This window comes from Gopherus flavomarginatus, chromosome 4, assembly GCF_025201925.1.
Source record: "Gopherus flavomarginatus isolate rGopFla2 chromosome 4, rGopFla2.mat.asm, whole genome shotgun sequence".
Taxonomy (NCBI): domain Eukaryota; kingdom Metazoa; phylum Chordata; order Testudines; family Testudinidae; genus Gopherus; species Gopherus flavomarginatus.
Genome location: NC_066620.1, coordinates 148,846,649 through 148,867,019, shown reverse-complemented (window position 1 = coordinate 148,867,019; position 20,371 = coordinate 148,846,649). Strand labels below are relative to the sequence as shown.

At 40.3% G+C, this 20,371-nt stretch overlaps 1 protein-coding gene across 4 annotated transcripts in view; it reads right to left on the bottom strand.

Moving 5' to 3' along the window:
- RNGTT (RNA guanylyltransferase and 5'-phosphatase) overlaps positions 1-20,371 on the bottom strand; it is a 392,686-nt gene that overhangs the window by 75,776 nt on the left and 296,539 nt on the right. The window lies entirely within an intron of this gene.

The window sequence follows — 20,371 nt, the reverse complement described above, 5'->3', positions numbered from 1 at the left end:
AAGACTACTGTATTAACAGAAAAGATGGTAAGGAGAGTTAAATTATACAGTAAAGATGGAAAAATTGGGAATGTATTAACTGAAGAAAAGAAGGCTAAGGAAGGATATGATTAATGTTTTCAAGACGCAAAAGGGATAGTGAGAATAAACATAGGCAGAATCTTTGAAATAATATCAACCAAAGGAGAATTTAGGCAAAACATTTTCATACAGAGGTTACTCAACTTGCAGAATGCCCTGAGACAAAGCCAGCAGTGGAAGCAACTAGTGTAATTCTATTAAAAAATATTCCATTGGAAAGAATAGCCACTGGGTAAGCTCCCTCAGATTTTCCCCAAGCTCACAATGTTCCTGTAATGTATATTATTGTAGTTATATTAACCACATTATTGTTTTAATTCAAACACACACAACTCAGGAAAACAATGTTACGTTTTAATTGTCCTTCATAGAAGAACCATTTGCATGGTATTTAAAGTCTGACGTACAATCACATCAATCTCAATATTAACTCATAATCTGTCAGTGACTACCGATAATAGGGATCTAGAAAGTAACTGATCCCTGAAAGGACATACTTCCATTGAATAATAAGTTTACTACACGTTGTGCTGCTATGTGTAACTATAAGAAACCACGATACAAATGACAATTGGAAAGTCAAAAATTGTAAAAAATGATATTTTTCCCATTTGGGTTTGAGGTGAAATGAAATAAAAATAGTTACATAAAATCAAGGTTTATTTCAGAATTAGGAAAGTATAATTATTACTGGTTTTGATTATGATAGTTTCTGGCTGTTAATTTTTATGTAGAGCCTCCCTAAGGGGAGAAAGGTTTTTAAGAGGAACATCTTTGTACCTTACAAATTAAAACCACCCTAGATGTTTTAAAAAAAGCTACATGCTGCATTTAGACTGTTAGACCTTTATCAAGTGTTGGAAATATTTTAATATCTAAAGACTTTACTGCACAGAAAAGCACTGAAACCATCATTTTTATTTACATCATATTTACATGTAACAGAACCATAAAGAGTAAAGTGGACAAGAACCCATTAAGTAATTGTGCTCAAACCTCTACCAATGGAGAACTGTTCCTTATGGTATGTTGAGTTATTTGTCCATTCAAGTTATAAAATATTCAAACAATGGAGCTTCTACCTTTGCCTGTGGGAGATTACCCAGTCTAACACGTCTCAGACATTTTTCTGATAATCAGTATCAATTTTCCTTTGTTCATTTTCATCCCTTTGTAAGGATGATCTTGTTAATACACAGGGCTGGGAATCAGAAGATATAGGGACTATTCTCAGTTCTTCCATAAAATTTCTTGTACGACATAAGACAAGTGCAACAATTTCTCCATTTGTAAAATACTCATGATAAAACTTACCTAGATCATGGGAGATGTCATGAGACTCAACACATTAATGTTTGTAAAGCACAAAAGAGGAGAGGCTATGCATGAAACAAGAAGCTATTCTTGATTTAGTTTTAAGTCAGGAGTTAACATAAGAATTAATAGTAGTTGAGCCACTAAGTAATAGTGACCACAATATAATTAGGTTCAACATCCTACAAGGATGTAAGATACCGAAAACTGATACAGTGGTATTAAAAACTTTAGAAAGGGAGATTTCAATAAAATAAGAAGGTCAAAAAGGCTCTCCAGTCAAAAGTGAAGAAAGTAAAATCCTCAGAAGTAGCATGGATGTTATGTAAGAAAAACAACCAAATCTCAGAAGGAGTACATGCCATGAATAAAAAAGGAACTAGGAAGGCAAGAAGCAAACAAATATGGCTACGTGGATATTCAAGTCAAAGAGAAATTTTTAAAAATTGGAAATCTAACCCTAGTGAGGCCAATCAACAGGAGCATAACTTATTAAAGGCAATAAATAGGAGGTCTGTGTAAGCTCAAAGACTTCGCTCTCTCTCCAACAGAAGCTGGTGCAATAAAAGATATTACTTCACTCACCTTGTCTCTCTAAAGGTTAGTCATGTCCAGAGATGATCATGGGGAACTTCAGCCAGACTTAACCCTAGCTAAGTGAATGGGCAACTTGATGGCAGATGAAGTTTTCTATTATAATTGCAAAGTAATGCACATTGGAGGGAAAATGTCTAAGTTACTCATACAATTTACAAAATTATAAATTAAATAGCAACCCAGGAAAGGAACATAAGGAATTGTGGATAGATGAGTGAAGCTGTCTCTGATCAATATGCAGCTGCAGTAATAAAACAGAAAGATGTCAGATTGTATAAGGAATAGGGTGGAGAACAATACGGAAAGTTATAATGCAATTATATTAATCAATGGGATGTAATTATCTGGAATATTGTGTACAGTACTGATCACTCCCTATCAAATAAAGGATATAGTGGAATTATATGGGGTTCAGAGAAGGATAACAAGAAATATTAGGGACCTGGAAAGACACTCATTGAAAGAGATGGAAAAGAGTGGGATTTGTTAAGAAAGGACACAATAAAAGTATATAAAATTACACACAAACATTACATTAAAAGAACAGTATTAAGGCTGCAAAGTCAATGCAGAATTAGATAGATATATGAAGGGTTATAGTTAGTTTAATGTGGTTAAGAAAATATATATACTTTACAGTTTGTGTACTATGCAGGTCCTTTTAGCAAATGTAATAAGGCCATGAAAATAAAAGTTAGAATGTAACTGGAAAGATAAATTGTAAACATAGTGAACTTAAAATGTGGCTGATAAGAAAAGAGACGCCTCTAATTATCAGGAATGGTCCTAACTACTTTGAACAATACAGCAGAGTTGTATGTGTTAAACTAGCAGTGACCCCTGACACACCAATGTTATCTGTGAGAAGCAGGCCCAATTGCCATATCTTCTTTTAGCCAGGGCAGAGGAACAGGTTAATCCCAAACCAGCCAAAACCTGGTTTTAGCTAAGATAATAACAATCAATATGACATCACTTGTTTGTTATACTGTTTAAGAGAACCATGCTTGTTAGGGATTTATTTAAAGAGGGATCGGACACTTAAACAGATAACAAAAATATCCAAATCTTAACAGTTAGTGCTTAAATAAAAATATTGGAAGGGATACAAAACCTTGTACTTCAAGGTTTAAACCAATCTCTTCAGTATTTAGGACTGAATGGCAGGATGGTAAATCATAAGGGGCAAATTATTCACATTGCCCACTATAGGGCTTCTTCCAGCTTTCTCTGAAATTTGGCAATTTCTACATTCCAGTTTCTATTCGGTTGCTCTTTATCTCCTCAGCTCATTCAGTTTTACTGCTCTTTTATTAAGCCCTTCACATTTTCTGACATCCTTCCGGTAATGAGACACCCAGAACTGTATGTTGTACTCTCAGAGGCATTCTCTCCAGTGTCTTACAGCAAGGTCCACTATACATTTTGTAACTCTACATTTCAGCCAAATCTGGATGGAATTTCATTGGCACAAAGAAAAGGCACTTGTGCAACCTAAGAGGATTCTTCCTGTCAAATATCCATTATACATCTTCAGTGGAAAGTTGCAATGGCTTTTTGCTGTATCATCATATCAGGTAATAAATCAGTATAGTTATCTGTAGTTTTGCCTTCTCTAAATGCTCTACTGCTCCATCAGACAGTTCTCCTCAATTTCATGAGTGTCTGACCACTTTCACCCCCGCCCACTGCTGCCTGCTCTCCTCTTCCTGATTTTTGTGGCATCCCAATATTATATTTTGCATTGCACAAGAAATCAGAAAGATGAGTAACATGCATGGTAAAACAATCAGAACTGTATGCAGTTAAACATTAAAGGAATAATGTAATAGTGTATTTTATATTAGAAATACTTTATATAAATTAATAATTAACAACATTGGTTATTCAAACATTTTCTTAATGATTCTCCTTATATCATGCTTCCGCATTAACCAGGGTGTCTTGTTGAAGAATTCAGAGCAAGCATCTTGAAAAAATATTATAGGCATTGTTGTAATCCATAAGAATCAGCCAGATTTGGACTAAATTTTTACACATGCTTGTGTACAAAAGTGCATCTGTATGTTAGTAGGCATCTAAGCTAGACACACAAATGTTGAAAGAGTGTATGAATCTAAACTTGCATGTTTATTTTGGAGAGCTCACATTTCTGATATCTGCAAAAGTGCATTCAAATTTCAAAATGTGAACTCTTAGAGCCACAAAAAGAAAAAGAAAACCTTCCATCTCATCTTCATTTCAGTTCTAAAACCCCATTTTGAATTTTGATAGCAATTTCACATAGAACAAGTAGTAAATCGGGTCAGGAAGTATCTTAGAATATTCCTTTTTAATCTGTTGTACTAAAGATATTAGCCCAGATTCTTTCTGTGTTAAGATTTGCTCAACTTGTGCTTGTGGGAAAAGGGGCTGAAGGGTGCCTTCAAAGAGCCAGTTTGTGGCTCCCTGATTCTCTGAACAGACATGCTTTGGCTTCAACATGCATTACAGCAGCTGTGGAGGGCTCCTCTAACTGGCAATGATACCCCACAACGGGCTATAAATCAGATGGGGATTGCTGGAGTCACTGTGCACTTACCACATCCCCTACCCTCCAGAAACCCAGGACTTAGCTACACATTCAAAAGACCCAACCTCAAAACTCCCCAAAACCCAAAGAATTTTCAGCTAGCCAGATCCAATTGCTTTCTGGTCTATTTGCATTCCCAGAGCTGTGTAAAGAGGCCAGAATTCATAAGAGAATCAGGATTGTGCCTCAGAGCAAGGGGATAGACTAGATGATGTCTTGAAGTCCTTTCAGCCCTATATTTCGATGATCATTATCATTTGTAGCCAAAATGTATATAGTACACTCAAACATGCTAAAAAGATGTGAAGATTGCTAATTTAAAAGTGTTCAGGAACAAAATCCAATCCACTCTTCTAATCTTATGTTCAAGAACAAAATGATCGAACAAAAATAGGATTTGCTTCCAATATAAATCAGTCTATAAAGAGATCACACTCTTAGTATGGGTAAAAGTTGCAAAAAACCGAAGTAAATAAAACAGATCAAAGCATTCAAAATTTAAATAGCACTATACATAGCTAATTTACAATGAAGCTAAATATGGATTGAAAGCTTGATCAGTATAAAGGAATGAAAAAATATAGTACTGAGCTATTTCTACAAAAATCTTTCTGTTAGTACCTCTAGTCTCGCTCCCTCTCTTTCAATGCCAGTTTTATGGGTTTTATTTATAATAAAACCATTTAGCGTCAGACACTTTAAAAAGTCAAAGAACCTCGGCCTTGGGCAATAAGCAACTTGCAAAAACATCACTTGTTAACTTTTCCCTATAAACCGTTGGCAAAAAATATTTAATTATTCATGAAAATTGCTATTATTATAAGGAGAAAACATCTTTCAATTTACTGAATGGAATTATGCATTTTTATTACGTAGGGCATAGGTTAAAAAACAGCAATTATGATGACTTCATCAGACTAAAAAATTAGGCATTTCCAGACCCTGTCTGTCAACTAATGATTTAACTGGCATCAGGATGACCTGCTTTTTCCTTTTACTTGTTTCTGAGATGATTTGTATAACTGAAATTAAGTTATCAGTCATCAAAATGAAGCATAAAACAGTTTTCTTTTTGCAGCGTATCCTCAAGACATCATTTGTACTGCAAGATATTTGTTTTGCATGCCATTTTGTACTGTGATGTTACATTTGCCAAAAAAATAAAATAAAAAGAAATTAAAAAAAAAACCCTGTTAAAAATTAGTCAATAAGATTGTTCAATATATTTTGATTTTTCAATTATAAGATCCCCTTGACAGTACTATTAATGATCTGCATAATCAACTTTTTTTAGCATACAGTTCACTCTAATTAATTTAAGACATTACAGAACAAAACCCCTCACACCCTTTATTCTAAACATCAGAGGCCTAATTCAGCCCTGGTTTAAAAGGGTGTAAATTCCAAGTACTTCAGCTGAGTTCCATGCACTTTAACTAGGCACTCTGAACATAGCAACTTTCTGACAATAAACAGTAATCAACTTGACTGCAAAACTGAACTTTTGAGACTCTTTGGCCCCAATCCCGAAAGCTTGGATATGTATAAATTTGGGGGAGGGGAGGAAAGGGAAGAAGAGATATAGTCTACTGCTACCAGTTCCTCTATTGGCTCAACTAGCAGAAGTCTATGCTATGGATTTAAAGGTTCCAACACCCCGATGAAACATATGGGGTACCATATAGTTCCATATGATAGAATTTCATTTCCTAACTTTTGAGTGGTTAATTTTGGAACTATACAATTTCTTCAATCTCTCTCTCTATGTATATGTGTGTGAACGATATGGTCAATTTACCAATTGCTGTGATTTTAATTTTTCTGACTAGCATGTCTGAAGTTTATCTCCTAATGTTGCTTAAAGTTTTTAAACTTAAGGTTGGAGGGATAGCTCAGTGGTTTGAGCATTGACCTGCTAAACCCTGAGTTGCAAGTTCAATCCTTGAAGGGCCACCCAGGGATCTGGGGCAAAATCAGTACTTGATCCTGCTAGTAAAGGCAGGGGGCTGGACTTGATGATCTTTCAGGGTCCCTTCCAGTTCTTTGAGATAGGCATATCTCCATATTAAAATATATATATATAGAGAGAGAGAGGATAATTCTGTGTGTGATAGAAATAGAGTGCAGTATTGTTAGATAAAGAATTATCACTAGATCTACATTATGGGCATAAGTCTATTTACTTGAATTAATAACAAGTCTATCAGATGGCATCAATCTATATTAATAAAGCAAAATCAAATTTTAATTGTTCAGACAGAGGAGTACCTTATCTATTTGAAAATTAAATAAGCTACTCCTTTCTTTGAACCTGAAAGCTACTTTCATTGGTATCTTTTGTTACTATGGCTAAGAAAATTTATCATCAGACAGTAAATTGTAATTTTATTAAAGCATAAATCACGCAAGCTAAATTAAACTGATCTAGAGTAGATGAAGATAAAATTTAATTATATTTGACATTTGAGAGATAAAAAGAGATATTTATCTCTCAAATAAAAGGAAAAGGAATTAGTTTCCCTAGTTCCAGAGTCCAGATCAAACAAGTTGGAGTCAGTCCTAGGGTCTGGAGGCAGGTACAGGGCTGGAGTGGGTCAGAACAGGGCCCAGGAGAGGCAGGGGCAAGAGCAGGAATCAGACCAAGGACCATCTGGAAGCATATGAAGTCTAACATTGCAAGGCAGCAGAAGGGTTCCCCGAATAGCACTGGTGCAAAGATTAACTTGCAGCTGTGGTGGAGTCAGTGAAACACTTGTGCCTGGAGGTCATTTGATGCAGACCCTGACCAAGGATAGGCTGCTATACCATGCCTGAGGGCTGAGTCACCACAGACTCTGCTTATGGGATGAATCAGCACAGCTGAGCTGCTGTAGCAGGCCCGAGTGTTGAGTCACTGCTGGCTATGTTAGAGTGGTAAGTCATGGCAACTTAGGGAGCAGCGCTGCTCTAGCTGCAAGTTTGCCTCACATTCCCCTCAGACAAGCAGGCATAAGCTATACCTACAGGCAGTCAACTGCAGGACAGGCCTTAATTTTAACTCTCAAGAGGGCAGGCTGTTCAGATGACTTCTCCAAATATCTTCTATAGTACAATCTACAACTGAATATTACAAAGACAGAGAACTAATTAATGAAATATGAGAAAGAACTTTAAAGCACTGTAGTAGTAAGAAAAATGATCATTAACATCCTTTTTTAATATTCCTGTTACATAAAAAAAAAAAGAAATTTTACCAGTTCAGTTAAGTACCCTATTTCTGTGGTTTTACTAAGGTATGAGTACCCCTGAGGATACACAGAGGTCTTTCAAGGGGTACATCAACTCATCTAGATATTTGCCTAGTTTTACAAAAGGCTACATAAAAAGCACTGATGAAGTCAATAAAAACTAAAATTTCATACAATTATTTGTTTTATACTGCTCTAAGTACTATATGCTGACATGTAAGTACCTTATTTACATTCAAACTGATTTATTTTATAATTATGTGGTAAAAATGAGACAGTAAGCAATTTTTCAGTATTAGAGTACTGAGATACTTTTGTATTTTTATGTCTGATTTTATAAGCAAGTAGTTTTTAAGTGAGGTAAAACTTGGGGGTATGCACGACAAATCAGACTCCCGAAAGGGGTACAGTAGTTTGGAAAGATTAAGAGCCACTGACCTAAATGGAGGAAAACATCTGCATATCCTGACATCATATCCGTTCTAAACACTGAAATTCATCTGAAATACCCAGATATGGCACGTCATTTGACCCTTATCCACTCTATCTTATTGAAATCCAAATTAAGGACAATGGGAATTTTAGTGTAGTGATTATTATGCATAAATTTAAGTATAAGCGTCTCCATCACTACGGTGTGTGTGGTATTTCTACCATTTGTGAATGTACAGAGAACACTGTCACCTTAAATAAAGAAGTCACAGATATTACTACTGGTATTGTGCTTCAGCAAAGTCTATTATGGTTATGAAAGAGATTCTCCTCTTCTTAAAGCAAGAGAATACTGTAGGACAGTGGTTCCCAAACTTGGCCATCACTTGTGCAGGGAAAGCCCCTGGCAGGCCGGGCCGGTTTGTTTACCTGGCGTGGCTGCAGGTTTGGCCGATCGCGGCTCCCAGTGGCCATGGTTCGCTGCTCCAGGCCAATGGGAGCTGCTGGAAGTGGCGCGGGCCGAGGGATGTACTGGCCGCCGCTTCCAGCAGCTCCCATTGGTCTGGAGCAGCGAACCGCGGCCACTGGGAGACGCAATTGGCTGAACCTGTGGATGCAGCAGGTAAACAAACTGGCCTGGTCCGCCAGGGGCTTTCTCTGCACAAGCGGCGGAACAAGTTTGGGAACCACTGCTGTAGGATATCACTTTAAGGGATAACTAATTTACCATCTGGGTCATCTGCATGGCTCTCCTGCAAGATCTGATGCTCTAACCTACAAAATACATCTTTGTGCACTGTCTGTTTGAATGTCAGTTTCTAAAAGCATTTCATACTTCTTGATAAAGCTAGTACTGAAAATCACAAGGATTTGAGACTATTGTTCTAATGTTCCCTAGGAAAATTTAGTGCTTTGTTAAAAAGATCTGCATTAGAATAATTCTTATTACAGAGATTCTTTTACAGAGATTCTTTTAAAGAAGCAAACTATGTGAATTGATACTCTCTAATGCTACTAAAAACCTCAAAAACAACAAGGAGTTTGGTGGCACTTTAAAGACTAACAGATTTATTTGGGCATAAGTTTTTGTGGGTAAAAAACTCCACTTCTTCAGATGCATAGAGTGAAAATTACAGAAACAGGCATAAATATATATTGGCACATGAAGAGAAGAGAGTTACCTTACTAGTGGAGAACCAGTGCTGAAGTCCAATGAGGTCAGGGCGGATGTAATCCACTCCCAACTGATGAGGACGAGTCAATACTAAGAGAGGGAAAATTGCTTTTGCAGTGAGACAGTCACTCCTAGTCCCTATTCAAGCCCAAATTGATGGTGTTAAGTTTGCAAATAAATTGTAACTAAGCAGTTTCTCTTTGAAGTCTGTTTTAGAAGTTTTTTTTGTTGAAGAATGGCTACTTTTAAATCTGTTATTGAGTGTCTAGGGAGACTGAAGTGTTCTCCTACTTACTTTTTTATGTTACCATTCCTGATGTCTGATTTGTGTCCATTTATCCTTTTATGTAGAGACTGTCCGGTTTGGCCAATGTACAAGGCAGAGGGGCATTGCTGGCACATGACGGCATATATCACATTAGCAGATGTGCAGGTGAATGAGCCTTTGATGGTGTCGCTAGAGTAGATACGGGGACAGAGAAGGCAACAGGGTTTGTTACAGGGATGGTTCCTGGGTTAGTGTTTCTGTGGTACGGTGTATAGTTGCTGGTGAGTATTTGCTTCAGGTTGGGGGGCTGTCAGTAAGCGAGGATTGGCCTGCCTTCCAATGCCTGTGAGAGTGGGGGATTGTTTTTCAGGATAGGTTATAGATTGTTGATGATGTGCTGGAGAGGTTTTAGCTGGGGGCTATATGTGATAGCCAGTGGTGTTCTGTTATTTTCCTTGTAGGGCCTGTACTGTAGTAGGTGATTTCTGGGTACCCGTCTCGCTCTGTCAATCTGTTTCCTCGCTTCCCCAGGTGGGTATTGTAGTTTTAAGAATGCTTGGTAGAGCTCTTGTAGGTGTTTGTCTCTGTCTGAGCGATAGGAGCAAATGCGGTTGTATCTTAGGGCATGGCTGTAGACAATGGATTGTGTGGCATGTCCTGGATGGAAGCTGGAGGCATGTTGGTAAGTATAGTGGTCAGTAGGTTTCCAGTATAGGGTGGTGTTTATGTGAACATCACTTATTTGCACTGTAGTGTCCAGGAAGTGGATCTCTTATGTGGACTGGTCCACGCTGAGGTTGATGGTGGGGTGGAAATTATTGAAACTCAGGTGGAATTCTTCAATGGCCTCCTTCCCGTGAGTCCATATGATGAAGATGTCATCAGTGTAGTGTAAGTAGAGGAGGGCTGCTAGGGGACAAGAGCTGAGGAAGTGTTGTTCTAAGTCATCCATAAAAATGTTGGCATACTGTGGGGCCATGTGGGTACCCATAGCAGTGCCGCTGACTTGAAGGTATAAGTTGTCCCCAAATCTGAAATGGTTGCTGATGTGAGGGAAAATTTAGCAGGCCTTAAACTTTAGTCAAGGCCCTGAGTTTGGTCAAGCTTGCTTACAGGCCTTGAACTAAAATCCTGCTTGTTTCTGTGTACAAGGGGCAGAAGGAGTCACAGTGGAAAAAATCCCCAAACAGAACAATTTGTAATAGCCCGAGCTTAGGAAATATATAACCGCACTGTTAGAAAAGTCAAACCGCAAGCGAACCAGACTGTGAACAACAATAACAGGAAAAGCTAAATAAGAAGGGTGATTGTTCTTTTTGCTTTTGACGTATATTAATTTTGCAGTGTATTCCAAATAAGGTAATTAATATGGAAGTATGTGTAATTTGTCTGTGGTTTTAAACTTTAAAAAGCTTGTGTGTTCCTGGACTCGGGGGGTGGGGGGGGGCGGGAAGGGGCAGCTCTGCTAGCTGTCACCCGCTGCATGCTTGTAATCAATAAAGGTGCCTCAGGCTTGTTCTGATCCAAACACGACGGGTGGATCGATTTTTCCACATCATGGGTGAGGACAAAGTTACAAAGCTGAGCCACCAAGTGTGCTGTGGCCTCATCAGGGATACTGTTCCTGACAGCTTGTAGTCCATCCTCCTGTGGAATATTGGTGTAAAGAGCTTCTACATCCATGGTGGCCAGGATGGTGTTTTCAGGAAGATCACCAATGCATTGTAGTTTCCTCAGGAAGTCGGTGGTGTCTTGAAGATAGCTAGGAATGCTGGTAGTGTAGGGTCTCAGGAGAAAGTCCAAATAGCCAGATAACCCTGCTGTAAGAGTGCCTGAGATGACAGGGTGTCCAGGATTTCCAGATTTATGGATCTTGGGTAGCAGATAGAATACCACTGGTCGGGGCTCTAGGTATGTGTATGTGTAGATTTGTTCCCATGCCATAGCAGGGAATTTCTTGAGCAGATTGGGTAGTTTCTTTTGGTACTCCTCAGTGGGATTGGAGGATAGTGACCTGTAGAATATGGTGTTGGAGAGTTGTCTGGCAGGCTCCTGTTCATAATCTGACCTGTTCATGATGACTACAGCGCCTCCTTTGTCAGCCCTTTTGATTATGTCAGAGTTGTTTCTGAGGCTGTGAATGGCATTGCATTCTGTACAGCTGAGATTATGGGGCAAGTGATGCTGTTTGTTGACAATTTCAGCCTGTGCACTCAGTAACTGAACTTCATGGTAAGAGCATAATTAATCCTGGTGTCTAATGTGATCTTGCTGCTGGCTTTCTGGAGTCTTGAATCTGTAGCCTTCTGCGGCTTTGCTTCCTACTTTACAAGCAATAAAGACAATATTTCATATAATTTATATGAATGGTACATAAGTTATTCCAATAAATTTCTGCATTTTCTGTTGACTTGTTAGCTCAACCATTTTTCTTATTTTTCCAGTTAATGTGTTTTTAAAGGGCACTCTATTTCACACAAATAACTAGAATTAAAAGATAGAGAATGGCTCAAGTAAAATAGAATACAAAAATCCTCCCAGAATTCACAGATATTCTGGTTGTGGTTCTACGGCTTTCGGAACAAGTCTTGAAGTTGAAATTTATATTCTTCTTTTATAATACTTCATTATTTTCTCAAACACATCTCACAGATGCCTCAGTGGCACGTTTGCTCACAACCTCCATCTAATGCGTATGTCTATACAACAAAAGCTGTGCACAGACTAGCCTACTGAACTAGCTTAAAGCCAGAGAGTGCAAGTAACAAATAGCAGTGGAAAGAAAACAGTGCAAGTAGCATAAGCCCAGCATGGATCCTAGACATGTACTTGGCTCATCAGCTTGCACTGAAGCCCATGATTCACTTTCACTGCTGTTATTCATGCTAGATGGATTCAAAATAGCAGGGGTAGGTTAGCCCCAGCACAGCTTTTGCTGTGTAGACATACTTTATGCAATAGTGTTAAGGGCACCCATATAATAAAGTCTCCCTAGATTGTTTTAGAACAATGCAGGGAATTTGCTATAATTTGGAGTCTGTATGTCAAATACTTTCCCTGGCTGCTCCACTTAAGATACAACCATAGCCACATGGAGTGCAGTGCCCTACTTTGGTGATATGTGCCTCCTAAAAATATGAGATCATAAATCCTGAAATACAATGCAGAAAAAAAACCCTCTTACACTACACACTATTTGCAAAGCAAAAATATGAGATAATGAAAGAAAACTGAATTATACAAAAATAGATTCCCTTTAGCTTGTGTTATAAGATAGGTGTAATTATTGTAGCAAGAAAGAAAATTATTAAATATAACTGACGAAGTTCAATCTCAAAACCATTCAACTATATTGACATCACCTTTGAATCATTTCTCAAGAACTGTCTAAGAAATGCATGTCCAAGTCTGTGCAAGAACATGGTATTCGTGTATCCCCTCTTGTAACTCCTTTTAATTCCCTGGGCCCTCAAACCACTCCTCTTGAAGGACTGAGGGCTTGTCTACATCACAAAGTTGCAGCGCTGGTGAGGGGGTTACAGCGCTGCAACTTAGGAGATGTACACATCTGCAGGGCATCACCAGCGCTGCAACTCCCTGTTTGCAGCGCTGGCCATACTCCCGTTTTGTCTCTGGTGTAGAGGATCCAGCGCTGGTGATCCAGCACTGGTAATCAAGTGTAGACACTTACCAGCGCTTTTCTTGACCTCCGTGGAATAAGCAGGTATCCCAGCATACCTGAGGAAGCCTCTGGTAATCAAGCAGGTCTCCTTCCCCGGTTTGCTCTCGCGCTCCCCGAACCCCCGAGCAAGCAGGTCTCCTTCCCTGCGGTTTGCAGGGGGGTTCGGGGAACGCGAGAGCAAACCGCGGCGAAGCTGGTCTCCTTCCCCGGTTTGCTCTTGCGTTCCCCGAACCCCCGTGCAAGCAGGTCTCCTTCCCTGCGGTTTGCAGGGGGGTTCGGGGAACGCGAGAGCAAACCGCGGCGAAGCTGGTCTCCTTCCCCGGTTTGCTCTCGCGTTCCCCGAACCCCCCTTGAAGCCGCCCAACAGCGCTGCAGTGTGGCCACATCTAACACCACTTGCAGCGCTGGTTGCTGTAAGTGTGGCCACTCTGCAGTGCTGACCCTATACAGCTGTACTAATACAGCTGTAACAACCAGCGCTGCAAAATTGTAGATGTAGACATACCCTCAGATTAAGGCAGACTGAGTCCCTTGCCAGTAATTCCAACAGATTCATTTACAATTCATCCCATTTAGTTACATAAAGTAGTTAAATATTAGTCATCAGTATTTGAAGATGCTCAAAATGAGGTGCAAAGTGAAGAAGAGACTCATTCAAAGTCACATAGTAAGTCAGTGGGCAGGAGAAATCAATAATGGACCCAGATCCCAATTTCAAGTCCTCTGCTGTACCCAACAGATGACACTTCCTCCCTTATAATTACACAAAAACTACTCAATATTTCAAAGTCTCTTTTGATATTTTCACACTTATAATGAAAGCTTTTTTCTCATCAAGCATTAAAGGACGGCACCGCAGATAATTTTAATATCATATTATAACCTAAATATAATTAATACACATTCAATTTGAGGATCTTTTGAACAACACCTATCACACGACTGCTTGGGGAAAATAGCTTATTTGATAAGCTTGATGTATAACAAGCTTTTCACACCCTTTGGGGAACATGAACTAGCCCATTTCATTAGAACACTGACAAAGTTACAACAAACTTCCTATTGCCAGCTTCCACAGACCGCAGGAAATCCAACAGTGAGCATACACACAGAATACCTTTAACCTTTAATGAGCACTAGAGCCGCCACTGGGGGGAAAAAAAACTGGTGTGTTCTGTAGCATCACAAATTTAAGAAAACAAAAACCTCCAGATATACGTACTGCACTGAGCAGGCTGTCTGGATCAGCGTACAATGAGAATCCTAGCTTTAATAAAATTCTGAAGGATAGCACCACATCATAGTTTATTTCTTTACTGGTTAAATGTCTTATCACTTTTTCTGGAAATGATCCACTGATGGAAAACATTGCATCATTAGATTATACAGCAAATAGAGTACAGATGCAAGACCAACAAGGCATCTGGCAAAAACAACATTGCTATGTAAAGAGAATCCTTAAGCATGGTATGCGGGGAAGGAAAACAAGAAGGAAGAACACAAAGTGTGATTGAATAAGACAGGTATGAAGATGTGCACCTTCTGGAACTAAGAACATACAGGAAACAGGAAAATCTGATTTAAAAATGGAAATATGTAGGGATTGTTTTTTAATAATAAAAAGGCTAGTGAAAGAAGGTTTGAGCGTCCACATGTGAAAACAAAGGGAAATTACATTCTAAAACAAAATATTCTGTTTTCCAACTTGTAAGAGTAAACAGATTTATTTTATTTTTAATCTGAAAACAGCATGACATGCTTTGCAGGCTCTAGGAGTATATCATCAATAGGAAGGGCTACTCTCCCAGCAGCAGATGGCTGCAGGGTATTCACTAACTTGTGGGTGTTCTCCTGCAGAAACCCCACCTGAATGCCCAGGGAAGCACCTATGCACCACACAAGGTCCTGACAGGCCTTGAAATCCTCAGGTATTGAAGGAGAGGAAGAGCCAGGCACTGTTGAATCGCCCAGTGATGAAAAAGAGGCAGTTATCTGAGCTAAGGCTTGCACCCACTCCTGGACTGGTGGATCTGGAACAGTCAGCTCCATAGGCTCTGCATGGGAAAGGCTCACTGATACCTGAATTTCAGGTTGATATGGGGTCTCCACCACCAATCTGCCAGTGAGCTGAGAAGTGCGACCTCTGTGACTAAGGAGAGCCCAATAGATTTAAAGGAGGCCACTGGGCATAAGGATAGGGCATTGGTGGTCAGTAAGCCCCTGGCCAGGGGCTCCCATTCTCCATTGGGAGACAAGTGCCAATCCTGGTATCCATGGTGCTCCATAAATGGTCCCCAATGTGGGTTGAGCAAGGAGATCGGGAGGTGGAAATCACTCACCTTGACACTGAGGATCCTCAGGCTTCCGTGAATAAAGGTGGAGCCAGTACTAACGGATGAGTAAATGGTATGATTTATCCGTTGCCGAAAATGAAGGAGGAATTTCCATTGATGGTGGAAACCATACTGCTGGCACCAAACACACCTCCGTTGTTGCTGGTTCTGGGAGTGGCATCAACAGTGCCAAAGTAGAGGATGGTAAGAGCTGCCACAGTAACACTGGCAGTGCCAAAAGCAACAGTGCCAAAGAGTTTCCCAGTGCCAAGGAGTCCCTTGCATTGAGCTGGTACCAGACCTGCTTCCACAGATTGTGGAAGGGGAACATCTGGGTGTGGTGCTGACAGGCTCTAAGCAGCTCGTCCAGCCAATGGGGCCATAAACAACATAGAACTATCACTGTCCTGTACCAAGGGAGAGGTCAGGACAGAAAGGCAGAAGAGGGCCGTAGCCACCTGGTATGCTACTGGCATGGAAACAGCCAGCGCTGGCATTGCCCTCATCTGTATCAGACTCAATGGATGCCCCCGGGCTGCAACTGGAGTTGACAAATCACACATCGCTCCTTGATGTGGGCCTTGTTCTCCCACATGACAAACAAAGTTTAAAGCCTGGTGAGGGAATCACAGGGGAATACTTAAGTAAATGCAACTAACACTAAATCTAACTAACATTAAGGGTACTACTAACTATATGAAGAAAGAAAGAGACACTAAAAATAATGATATATTATGAAGTTAAGAACCACACAGAGCTCTGACTCCAAGCATGGATGATAAGAAGGAACTGAGAGGGGGTAAAGGCAGCAAAGCCTCATTTAGTCAGGGGAGGGGCTATGGCCTCAAAGCATGAGCACCACTCCTCTACAGGTGCTGCTAGGCAAAATTCTCTGGTTCCAGTGCACTGGGAACACACATACCTAAGTCGAATACCCAGCTGCATCTACTTAAAGAAGAATCAAAGTCCAAGTTATGTAACCCCCCTGCCCTTCCCCCCCAACCAAAAAAAGAGTGATCCTAAGTAAGGCTCCGATTTAGTCACGGGTATTTTTAGTTAAAGTCATGGACAGGTCACAAGCAAAAATCCATGGTCTGTGACCTGTCCATGACCTTTAATATAAATACTCCTGACCAAATCTTAGCTGGGGTGACTTTGAGGGCCTCCCATGGGGCCGTTGCTCTGGGGAGCCCCTGGGGTCAGCCCCGCTGGCCGCTGCTCAGGCGGTCCCTGGGGAAGCCGGGGGCCGCCAAGCAGAGGCTAGTGCGGCTGTCCCCAAGGCCGCTGCTCCAGTCGCCCTGTGACCGCTACTTGAGTGGTTCCCGGGGCCAGCTACCAGGGGGGACTGAGCAGCATCTGGTGCGGCTGGATGTGTGGCTGCTCCAGCAGTGGCTTGCAGGGTCGCCCTAGCGGCTGGTGCTCCAGCAGTGGTTGGAACAGTTGACTGCAGGGCCACCTGCCCTGATGTTAGCTACACTGACCATTACAGAACTCATGGAGGTCGCAGAAAGGTGACCTTCACGATAGATACGCACCCTTAATCCTAAATCCTTAATGTAACTGATCTTTAGGAAAAGTCATTGATAGCTAAATCTTGCACATACAGCCTGGCAAGACCCCAGTCCCTGAAAATGCTGACAATTTTACAAAACTGAAATAATGCAGTATACAATTTTTTTAATTAATCTCAACAAGTGGAAATTCTTGTAAAAAACAGAATGCTTTGTTTCTACAGTGAAGATATTTAGTGTATTAGGAATACTCTGAGGAAAGAAAGATAAACATTTAAAAATTAAGTAGGGTACTTTTCACATTTCAACACCACAAAATAAAATTTAAAGTACAATGTTAAAAATGCATGTTAAAATTAGGGCACCATACTATTGTCACAGTTTCAGAGTAATTGCATCTGTATTTCCCACTCTGTGGTCCCTTGAGGGAATCCACTTAATGTTTCTGGCTCCCAGCCATTGCTTCTTCTGAGTAGAAACCCACATCTCACTCCCTTCTGACCAGCGATTTTAAGGCTGCACAGCTCCCTCATCTACACATCATAACCCCAGCAAGACAGTCTGCCTAAAAAGCCAGTTCCTTTGCTTTTCTTTCTCTCTGAGGGCTAGGTGTTGCCAGCAATTACAAGTTACCACACCACTCCTTCTAAGTAAACACATTTATTGTTAAAGTAAAAACATTATAGAAAAAGCTGGACCATTAATGTTGATTTTCAATAAGTCCTGGAGCACTGAGGAAGTTCTAGAAGACTGGAGGAACGCTAATGTTGTGCTAATTTTTAAAAAGGATAAACAGGATGACCTGGATAATTACAGGCCTGTCAGCCTTACACCAATTCCAGGCAAGATAATGGAGCAGGTGATAAGGGACTCAGTTAATAAAGAACTAAAGGAGAGTAATCTTATTAATGCAAATCAATATGGAAAATAGATCCTGTCAAACTAACTTGATATCTTTTTTTTTTTATGAGGTTACAATTTTGGTTGATAAAAGGTAATAGTGTTGACATAATGTACTTAAAATTCTGTCAGGCAATTGACTTGGTATCACATGACATTTTGATTAAAAAAATAGGAAGATATAATGTGTGTCAGGCTAATTTTATATGAATAAAAAACTGACAGGTCTCAAAATGTAACTGTAATCCAAGAATCACTGTCAAGTGGATATGTTTCTAATGGGGTCCTGTAGGCATCAGTTCTTGGCCCTACCCTATTTAACAGTTTTATTCATTACCTGAAAGAAAACATAAGGTCATCACAGATAATATTTGCAAATGACACAAAAAATGGGAGATTGGTAAATAACGAAGAGGACAGATCACTGATTCAGAGCGATCTGGATTGTTTGGTAAGATGGATGCAAGCAAACAATATGTTGTTTAATATGTGTAAATGTATACATCTAAGACCAAAGAGTGTAGGCCACACTTACAGGATGGCGGAACTCTATTATGGTAAGCTATAACTCAGAAAAAGATTTGGGAGTCATGGTGGATAACCAGCTGAACATGAGCTCCCACTGTGACCAAAGAACAAATGTGATCCTGGGATGCATACACAAGGGAATCTCAAAGAGGAGTAGATAAGTTATTTTACCCTGTATTTGGCACTGGTGCACATGCAGCTGGAATGCTGCATCCATTTACAATGCCCACAATTCAAGAAGAATGTTGTTAAATTGGAGAGAGTTCAGAGAAGAGCCACAATAATGATTTTGAAAATATGCCTTATAGTGATAAACTCAAAGAGCTCAATCTATTTAGCTTAAAGAGAAGGTAAAGGGATGACTTGATCATACTCTGTAAGCAGCAAGATGGGGAACAAATACTTAATAATGGGCTCTTCAATCTCGCACAGAAAGGTATAACACGATCCAAGGGCCAGAAATTGAAGCTAGACAAATTCAGAAAGGAAAGAAGGCATACATTTTTGATGGTAAGGGTAATTAACCATTGGAACAACTTACCAAAAGGCCTGGTGGAGTCTCTATCACTGACAATTTTAAAATCAAGATTGGATGTTTTTCTAAAAGATACACTCTAGGAATTATTTTGGGGAAGTCCTATGTCTTGTGTTATACAGATGTGTCAGACTAGATGATCACAGTGGTTCCTGCTGGCCTTGGAGTCTATGAGACCATGAAAGCATATAAAAACAATACAAGAACCACATATGCTAAGCAGCTTACCAGAGGTCACCCTGAACTTCAATATAGGGCTCTGGCAGGTGTCAGTCCTTCAGACCCCACAACTGGGTTTACCCAGTGGTTACAAGTTCATATCAATCTTTAGATCAGGATCCAGAACAAAGGGCTAGAGTGAGTTTAAGCTCAGCTATTTATCCAAAAGTCCTTTCTCTGTCTGTTGGTCTCTGGAAAATCCAGAATGAACCAGAATATGCAAGCTTCCTCTGGAGGTGGTATCTCTCTGGAAGTGTCACACTCTGAGTGATTTGCCTTAATCATCCCCTACCGTTTTCATTTCCTGGAGGAGATGTGGCAACCTTCCCCACTTGGAGCCTATACAGTCCCTGGCCCACAATGATATATAAACCATTCATACACTTAATACAATACAGTCTCCCATAGATATGGTAAAAAGTTGCCTTATTTGTCACAACAAAAGACGGTTACTCACCTTTGTAACTGTTGTTCTTTGAGATGTGTTGCTCATATCCATTCCAGTTAGGTGCGCACGCGCTGTGTGCACGTTCGTCAGAAGATTTTTACCCTAGCAACACTCAGTGGGTCGGCTGGGCGCCTCCTGGAGTGGCACCGCCATGGCGCCGGATATATACCCCTGCCGACCCAACCGCCTCTCAGTTCCTTCTTGCCGGCTATTCCGACAGTGGGGAAGGAGGGCGGGTTTGGAATGGATATGAGCAACACATCTCGAAGAACAACAGTTACAAAGGTGAGTAACCATCTTTTCTTTTTCAAGTGCTTGCTCATATCCATTCCAGTTAGGTGATTCCCAAGCCTTACCTAGGCGGTGGGGTCGGAGTGAGATGTAGCAGAATGCAAAACTGCTGAGCCAAAGGCTGCATCATCTCTTGACTGTTGAACCAGAGCATAATGCGAAGCAAAGGTGTGGACAGGTAGCTGCGTGACATATCTCCTGGATAGGTACACAAGCCAGGAAGGCGGCAGATGAAGCCTGAGCCCTGGTAGAATGCACA